Raw genomic sequence first — 8,832 nt, 5'->3', positions numbered from 1 at the left:
GCAAGTATTTTGAATGACACTCAAATAAATGGGACTGGTTCTATTTAATACCAACTCCTACTTAAACATATACAGCAGTAGACTGTCCAATCAGAAGCAGAGCACTCAGAGTGAGACAATTCCTTATGAAGAGAAGAATAACCAACATCTGCCCTTAGAGTAGACATTCCAGAATTGAAGAGTACTCACAAGATTATTTTCTGGCATCCCAGTGCTTTTATGTATGTATGCATGTATGTATGAATGTATTTTTAAAATAGGGAATGCTTTACGAATATGCATGCAATCCTTGCACAGAGGCCATGCTAATCTTCTCTGTATTGTTCTAATTTCAGTGTATAGATTCTGCTGCAGCGAGCACCCAAGTGCTTTTGGGGTTAGATATCAAATATAGATAATGGCGACCATGATAAAACCTATTTTTCTATTTTCTATAATATTTTAGCAATATTTTTATAGATTATTTACTAAGCAAAACCCCCTGTAAAATATCCTTGCTTTGGGCAAGAGCTGTGAAGAATCAAATCAGAATGTCTAAAACACCTGGAAGGATGCTCAAAATCACAACTAGTCGGGAAAACAAAAGTTAAATAATGGTGTTATCTCACTTTATATTCATCAGGCTGGCAAAAGAAAAAAGCAACATTGCACATCACTAGTGGAGATGTGAGGAAAAGGGCACTTTCATATATTGCTGGTGGAAATGGGGATTTTAAAGAGCCTTTTTGAATGTAAATCTAGCAACATTTCTTAAAATTGAAAGTATATACTTACCCTTCAATCCATCCTTCCTCTCTTGCGAATCTAACTTATAGAGACAGGAACACTACTATATAGGATATAAACGCAAGATTTCCACAGCAGCATTATGTATTGTGGCAAAACAACAACAACAAATTTGAAATCTAGTGAGTACCCTTTAATAACGGACTGTTGTTGAATAAATTAATTTATGTCTATACCATGGAATATTATGCAACCTCCCAAAAAAGTGAATTGGAACAATACTACTTGCTTATAAGGATTACCATCAGATACTGTGGAGGGAGACAAGCAAGGTGTATAGAAGAGTAAATTATAAGAGCCCATTTTCTAAATCATTGATCTAAAACACTTTTATAGGTATACATTTGTCTCTGTCTATATCTCTCTTGTCTGTACATGCATTTGTATAATGTCATATGGTAATGGAAACAAACATGAATGGATACATACTAGGTTGTTAAATGGGCTGTCTGGAAGGGGGTAAGGAGGAATTATAGGGGTGGTGCATCAGGCAAATAAACAAGAAAGGAAAAGCCTAACATGAGAACATCTGGTGTGGTCACAATTATGCAAATTATATGTGTATATGCCTACAAAGGAATTTTTGAAATAACAAGAAATCATTAAAATAAAACATTCTCATCTTCTAGTTTTCAGGATTTCCATTGATTGAGATAAAGGAGGATGTGAAAGTTCTGGAAGAAGTCAGATAATCATGAAAAAAATTGAACTTGAGGGTTGGCCGAAGACTTTTTTTTATGAGTGCAAAGTTTCCCCGTTTAAGATCTAGAATAGCAGGTTACATTTCAATCATTTCAGGGTACTGGTGCCACCAAGTGGTGTCTGGAGCAATTGTTGGTGGCATTTTATTACCCTACCGGTGAAGGAAGCTCTTGGCTTACCTACGCTTTACATGGTAGCAAGCGGTCTGTGGAGGGCTCCCCTTCTCCTTGGCATGAAGCGCACACCTGTGAGCCTGGCACTGACATGAACAGGAAGTATGAGAACAGATAGGGAGCAAACAGCTTTTCCCTAGAATCGGAGCTCCCTTGGTTTTTCCTACTATCAGGTGCTCGGCTATGCCTGTCGTTGACCTGTCAAGTCCTTCGAGATGTGTGTAATGTTTTTTAACTACTTGCACAAGTAGTACAACCTATCTGACTTCTTTAACTGCCGACGTCTCCTATAGATTTTCTCTTTTCATTGACACCATCCTCGCTGGGCCTCTTATTGTTTCTTTCCTAGCGCCCTAAGAACGTTTTCATGGGCTTTCCTATCCTCAGTCTCTTTCCGGTCTGTTCCGGCCAAAACTCACTTCTGGACTAAACTTCCTGAAGTTATGGTCATTTAACAACACTATTCAAAAGCTTTCAATTGTTTCTCCCTGCCCAGCATCAAATTCTGACATCAGATCGGAAGCTTTTAATAGGGTGACAATATGTCTCAGTTTGCCTGGGATGGTCCCAGGTTACTTCTGTTGCCCCAATGTAATTATTGTGATTTTATTCACTCGCAGAAGTGCTGTGATTTGGATAATACACTGTATGAACATTCTAGCTCTTAACCACTTGGTTCCCCAGCCTGTGGTACATACAATAAACAAGCCAACAGAAGAATGTCTAAAGTTTGTGGCAGATGGGGGCGCCTGGGTGGCTCAGTCGGTTGAGCGTCTGACTCTTGGTTTCGGCTCAGGTCCTGATCTTACGGTTCCTGTGTTCCAGCCCCGCATCAGGCTTTGCGCTGACAGCATGGAGCTTGCCTGGGATTCTCTTTCTCCTTCTCTCTCTCTGCCCCTCCTCTGCACGCTGTCTCCCAAAATAAATAAACTTAAAAAAGTAAATAAATAAAGTTTGTGGCAGATGGAGGAATTAGATCCGAGAAGAAAGTATATCTTTTTTCTTTAAATGTTAAAAAGCTACTAAATATGAATTATTTGGTATTTATTACCTTATTTAAAATTTATTTGCTCTGTCATTTAAATGATAACTAGTATTTTTTTGTTTGTTTGAACTCGAGTAAGAAAATCGACCTTAGTAGTTTTCACATAGCTCTTTTGGTTTTTCATAGATGAGAAGAATCCTGTTTGGGGTCTGGGGAATGTCACATTCATACTTTGTTACCCAATGTGAAGAATATTCAACTAAGTGATAACACAGAAATTCTAAAAATTTGGAGGAGGTAGAAACACCTGTTCTGTGAATTCCTTCAGCACAAGAGGTCATGACTTATTTATCCAGCAATTAGCAGAGTCCTTGAGCATTAATGCTCTTGAGAAAAATTTTGAGCAACGTCTGCCCATTTGTGGAACTGAAATGTGGGCACTGCACTCTGGTTTAGGTATCTTCTATTCCTGCTTGCTGCATCTTGGTTGTATTGACAGGTTGAGTGTACACTGAGGAAAATGCTTTGCTCTTAGATCACTGTTGCTAGGAATGTACTGAGTTTTGTTGTTTTTTTGTTTTTGCAGTAGAATAGATTTTGAGCTCAACCACCCATTTTCTCTTACCCGGTCCTTTTCATAACCGGTTAAATACATTTTCAACACAATGATAGTTTGTGTTCTTCAAAAGGATTTTCTGTGAGAACCAGACCTATAAAGGCTTGGAGCTGTGAGCTCATTAAACCACGCACTCACCAAGTGACTAATAGTCATTTAATGCCTGCCCGCCTCCAGTGCAGATCTTTTCCCTTACTTATGGTCTAGATTGGAGCCACTCTAAAGTCCAGGAAGTTGGAGATCAGTTTAAGCTATTCTTTAACTAGCTGAGAGTCATTCATTCATCATCATCCATTTATCTCCCATGTGCCCCACCAGGTTCCGGGTATATGATGGAGAACCAGCATGCCTTTTGGGAGGGGAATTTTCCAGCAGACACACACACACACACACACACACACACACACACACCCAAGTGGTCAAATGCCTACGCATGCACAGGCACACACACACACAGGGAAGCTTTAGCTTGTTATGTTAATGGACAGTGAGAAACCTCCCTCTTCATCCTCTTTTCCAATGTAGCTTATTTTTTGATACTTTTTCCTGATTCCATCAGCATCATCAGGAGCAGAATCAGGCTTTAGACACGATGCATCGACAGATATTTGGCATTCTGTCAGCTATTGGCTTTCCTTTGTGTACTTCTCCTTTTTGTCTGAGTGTGTGTTTAATGGATCTGCATAATTTAGATATAAGGGCAAGATGTTTATGCCTCATGTTTCTAAAGATGCCCCAGATTGTGAGTTCTTCCAGGTCAAGGACTGTATATTATTTAGTGTACGGACTCTGCCTCTTTGACTACCTGTATGGGTAGTCAAATCCCAGCCTGTATGGGAAATCCCAGCCCTGTCACTTAGTAGCTTTGTGGCCTTCGATAAGTGATATAACCTCTGTGTGCCTCAAATTACTATCTGCATGATCCATGTCTTGGATTTTACTGTTTTTTAACAGCCTTATTGAAATATAATTCATATATCATAAAATTCACCCATTTAATGTACAAGTCAGTGTTTTCTAGCATATTTACAGTTGGTGAAACCATGCCCACAATTTAGTTTTAGAACATCTTTATCATCCCAAAAAGAAATCCTGAACCCATAAATAATCACTCCCCATTCCAGCCTACCAGTTTTTATGATGATTAAATGAATTACTATATGAAGAGCACTGAGAATATTGTCTGGCACCAAGTAAGTGTTATGTAAATAATGGCCATTATTATCCTTCATGTCATTATTAGCAATGTCATTACTACTGTCTCTGTGCCTTCAGTCAGTACAGTGCCTGATACTTACTAGCTCCTGGCTAAATAAATAAAACAGTGAAAGATAGTGGAAGGCACCATTATTTCTTAAGTATTCTAATAATGGTGAGGGAAAAGCCCTATATTATATATTATAAAGACATAATGAAACGCACCACAGAATCTGTATTAGAGCACAATACTTTCATGAAGAATGATATTTTTAAATGTTTTTTTTTTTCCATAACAGCTTGATGGGATGGCATTGATGATTGAAGAAAATTAGTCCCAAATCCTGAATGCTGATAAGTAGACTTGTGACCCAAGGAAAGGCACAGATGCTGAGTCTCTGTATAGTTACCTGTAGAATGAAATTGGATTCATTCAATGATTTCTGAATTTACTCCTCTTTCTAACATCCTGAGATAGTGTCTGCCAATAAATGTCATGAGGATTTGTATTTATATATGGTAACCTACACACAAAACCACATGACACTCATTTTATGATCTTATTTGTTACAGTTCCACAGTGTCTTGTGTTCCCAAAGAGAACATAAGCATGGGTCACCTCCATCCTTACATCCCCCAGTGGCTTCCCTCTGCCTGTAGGATAAAGTCCAAACTCCTTGACAGAGCACGCAGGCCTCTCATGGGTCTCTTTTTGCCTGTGGAATATCCACCCTCGGTTCTCCTGGGAGCCATACAACTATTAGTTTGCAGATCCAGTCAGATTCCAGTGCCTGTAGGCTTTGTAGGACTGCTGTTCAAGAAGCTCTCTGCTCTCCCGGCCAAGATAGGCCAATTTTCTCCTGGAAATTTTCAATAAAGAGAAGGAAAGATTGAAAGTAGTTGGAAGTGGTTTGTTTCAAGCTGTTGCTGACATGTATTATAGATTAAGGCACTCTAGGAAGATTGTCCTTCGCAACCATTACCTGGATCCCTTCGGCTGTCTTGGATTCTTTCAAAGACATGCTTATTTAATGTTTCCTTTGCTTCTGTATGTTATCCACATTCTTTTAATTAATTGTCTTCTCCTTTTCCCTATTTTCTTTGGCATAAGTTGGCAAAATTCTGTTTCTCCTGACTGAAGAGAACTGCTAACCAAACAGAACTAACATGAAATTCTTTTATGATCTGCCACATCCCATCTTCTGACTTAGGTTCCTAAAACAGAACATACTTTCTTACGGCCTCCTGTCAGAAAAGTCTTTCTTGTCTGCCTAATGAATTCCTATTCCTTCAATGATGGGCTTAGGTACTCTGTGGCAAGGCCTTTCCTGGCCTCTTTCCATGCAGTTAGCAGCTCTGACCTCCCTGGTCCTATTGTATCTTGGATGCACGCAGCAATATTTAGAGCCAACGGTTATTTTTTCTTATTTTTGGAGAATATTGAGGGGAGCAAAATACACCACCCCAAAATATACCACTTTGGCATATTGATTATTTTGAATTAAAGTTATTTAGGAAACAGCCAGTGCAGGAAAGACACTCTGACCTCCATATTCCCCTGAAGTAGGAAGTAAGGCTCCCATGTGAGGGTAGCGTTCCTATACAAAGACGGTAGAAGGCATCCTTATCACCAGAGATAAGGAATTCGAGGCTGAGAAGGCTGTATACACAAACTTTGTCACTTCTTCCTTAATTTGCTACCCCACGCCCATATTCCTTTGTTTTGTCAAATCTTCAGAAATAATTGTTTCTTTGTCTAAAAGATGTAAAAGCTGCCTGCTTGGCCACTTCTCTGAGTCATCTATCTTTGGGGCTTCAGTGCATACAATACTGAAGTTATTTTTCTCCTGTTAATCCGTATTGTGTCAATTTAATTATTAGACCAGACAAAGAACCAAGAAGGAAAGGAGGGTACAGCTTTCTTCCCCTACATCGTAGGATCAGTGTAATTTTCTTTATCTGCCTGCCCTTTTCCCTCAATCATGAGACCTATATAGAATGACGACTGTGTGCTGTAGGTGTGGTTGCTGAAGTATCTCTTGGATTTGCTCCAACTTTTTCTTTCCCAGAGAAACAGCCTCTAACTTGCTGACCTTGCTCTCTAGTCCTTCCCCTACTGGGGTTTGACTACTTACCATAGTAAAACCAACTCGATCTACTCACTTGCTTAAAATACCCATACCACCCCTCCCTTACTTTCCAGAATGGAGTCCCTTGCACGTAAATGGATAGTCGCAATCTGGTTTCTGTTGGGACTTTAAGGAAAGGTTCTATAGCATATTTTTTCAATGTTAGGATGTCATGGATGTCAAGTTACCCTTTTGACTTAATGCAACCTTTCCGAGGAGAAATGATAAACCACAAACCGGTCTTTTCTGTTTTTGAAAACAAGTATGGTAAAATGTATTCTGAGCCCGTGGTAGCTAGTATATGGTTAGAATTTCCCAAAATTGAATTCTTCCAGGTCAGCTGGAGGTATCTTTTAGTTGTTGTGAGCAAATGCTTAGCCAGAGATCTCCAGAGATGACTTTTTTCTCCCCCCACCCCAAACTCAGATAGTTTGATTGTTATTTGCAGGAAAGAATAAGGCAGATCTTCCTTATTCTGTGGAAAACATTTAATTGGTTTACGTCACTATGTAAGTGTGAGAAAATAAGAATCGTTTTTCTGATGGAAGGGTATAACTAGCTCTTTTATATTTTGATGTGTTTAAACCAAAATCTAGGAAATTTTCTCCAGCCTGGGGGAGAAGGTGATGTTGGGAAGAGTCCTTTATGTGGGAAAGGAAGGAGCAGTGCTCTGGCAAGTGGCCGTAGAGGTCACCAGAAAGCGAGCAGCTATAAACTAGGAGGGTGGACCCTGTGCTCCTGCTGCTACCACAGGACAGATAAGGATGAAGGGGTCCTTTATTCGCAGAACCTTAGAGGGTGACTCTTGCAGTCCCCGGAGCCTACATCCAAAGAAGTCCAAGTCCAGTGGCTTTTATCGTTAGGAAATCAGTACCCATCTTGATCCTGGAACATTCATTTTCAGATTTCACTTTTTATTCATCTCTAGCAAAAAGAGATATTTTAAGTCTTGAACACTAATTTGAGTTAAACATATTATAAGTCTTCTCACCTCTACCTCTCCTCAGCCCTGAAAGAAAGGAAGAAAGGAAGAAAGAAAGAAAAAGAAAGAAAGATAGAAAGAAAGAAAGAAAAAAAGAAAGAAAGAAAGAGAAAGAAAGAGAGAGAGAAAGAAAGAAAGAAAGAAAAAAGAAAGAAAGAAAGAAGAAAGAAAGAAAGAAAGAAAGAAAAAGAGAAAGAAAGAGAGAGAAAGAAAGAAAGAAAAAAAGAAAGAAAGAGAAAGAAAGAAAAAAAGAAAGAAAGAAAGAAAAAGAAAAAGAAAGAAAGAAAGAAAGAAAGAAAGAAAGAAAGAAAGAAAGAAAGAAAACGATAACCAAATTGACGGTTTCTTTAAAGACTTACTCTCCTGCTGGTAGTTAACATGGGCTGGTGTTCATACTCCCAGCATTATGAGTCTGTCATAGCAACTCAGGGTTTGGGTTTTTAAAAACTAAGTTTCTTCTTGGCCCATAGCTACCTCTCGCCTTAAGTAGGATGGTAGATCCTTCATATAAAGTACATTTGAGTGCAGCTTCCATGTGCAAGGATTCCTTTACTGGGCTTCACAAAGGACATAGCAACGATGGTTCAGCCTTCATGAAGAATCTAAGGTGAGAGGTGAGAGGTGAGAGATGAGAGGTCTCCTCCAGAACTAACCAAAGGCACACACCTATAATAGGACCACAACTAAGAAGAAAATTCTGGCAGACTAAATTGTTTTTCTCTCCCTTTAGATTTTTAGGAGAAAGAGGCAAATGGCCATAGCATAACTCTACAATAGAGATTTATTTAAATTTTAAAAAAACAAACAAATAACTTTGAAAGTACAGCTTATATGTGTCTCCTCTCACCTAGAAGAAAGGTAACCAAAAATAGAACAGTGCCTGGTACAGTATAGTACTCAATTATAATTCTTAAGTAAATAAATCTTGCTTTCTCCGTCCATTTTCCCAACTCCCTTACACTTTCTCAATCTTCTAGCTTCAGTATTTTTTCTAATGTCCCAGATGTTAATGTTAATCATAATGGCTAATAATTACAAACTCCAGTAAGGTTATTACCGTTGCTAAGCTTTGTGTATATGTACGTATGTGTGTATATATGTTTCTATACATATATATTTCCATACAACAGCCCGAAGAGCTTAACAATTAGGTATTCTTATTTTAAAGACAGAGGAATGAGGCATTTAAAGGGTTGAAAAGCTTGCAAGGTCATATAGCTAGTAGATGACAGGATTCAACTCTAGACACAGTCATTGCTGGG

The 8,832-nt window shown here is 38.8% G+C and overlaps 1 non-coding gene across 1 annotated transcript; it reads right to left on the bottom strand.

The window, feature by feature from the left end:
* Positions 1–252: 252 nt before the first annotated feature.
* Positions 253–363, bottom strand: LOC122225691. The gene has a single exon (XR_006205305.1). It is a non-coding gene; the product is annotated as a U6 spliceosomal RNA (small nuclear RNA).
* Positions 364–8,832: the final 8,469 nt, after the last annotated feature.

Source organism: Panthera leo, chromosome B4, assembly GCF_018350215.1.
Source record: "Panthera leo isolate Ple1 chromosome B4, P.leo_Ple1_pat1.1, whole genome shotgun sequence".
In the NCBI taxonomy this organism is placed as follows: Eukaryota; Metazoa; Chordata; class Mammalia; order Carnivora; family Felidae; genus Panthera; species Panthera leo.
Note: the sequence above shows the minus strand (reverse complement) of the source record. Positions and strands in the feature narration are given on the sequence as shown.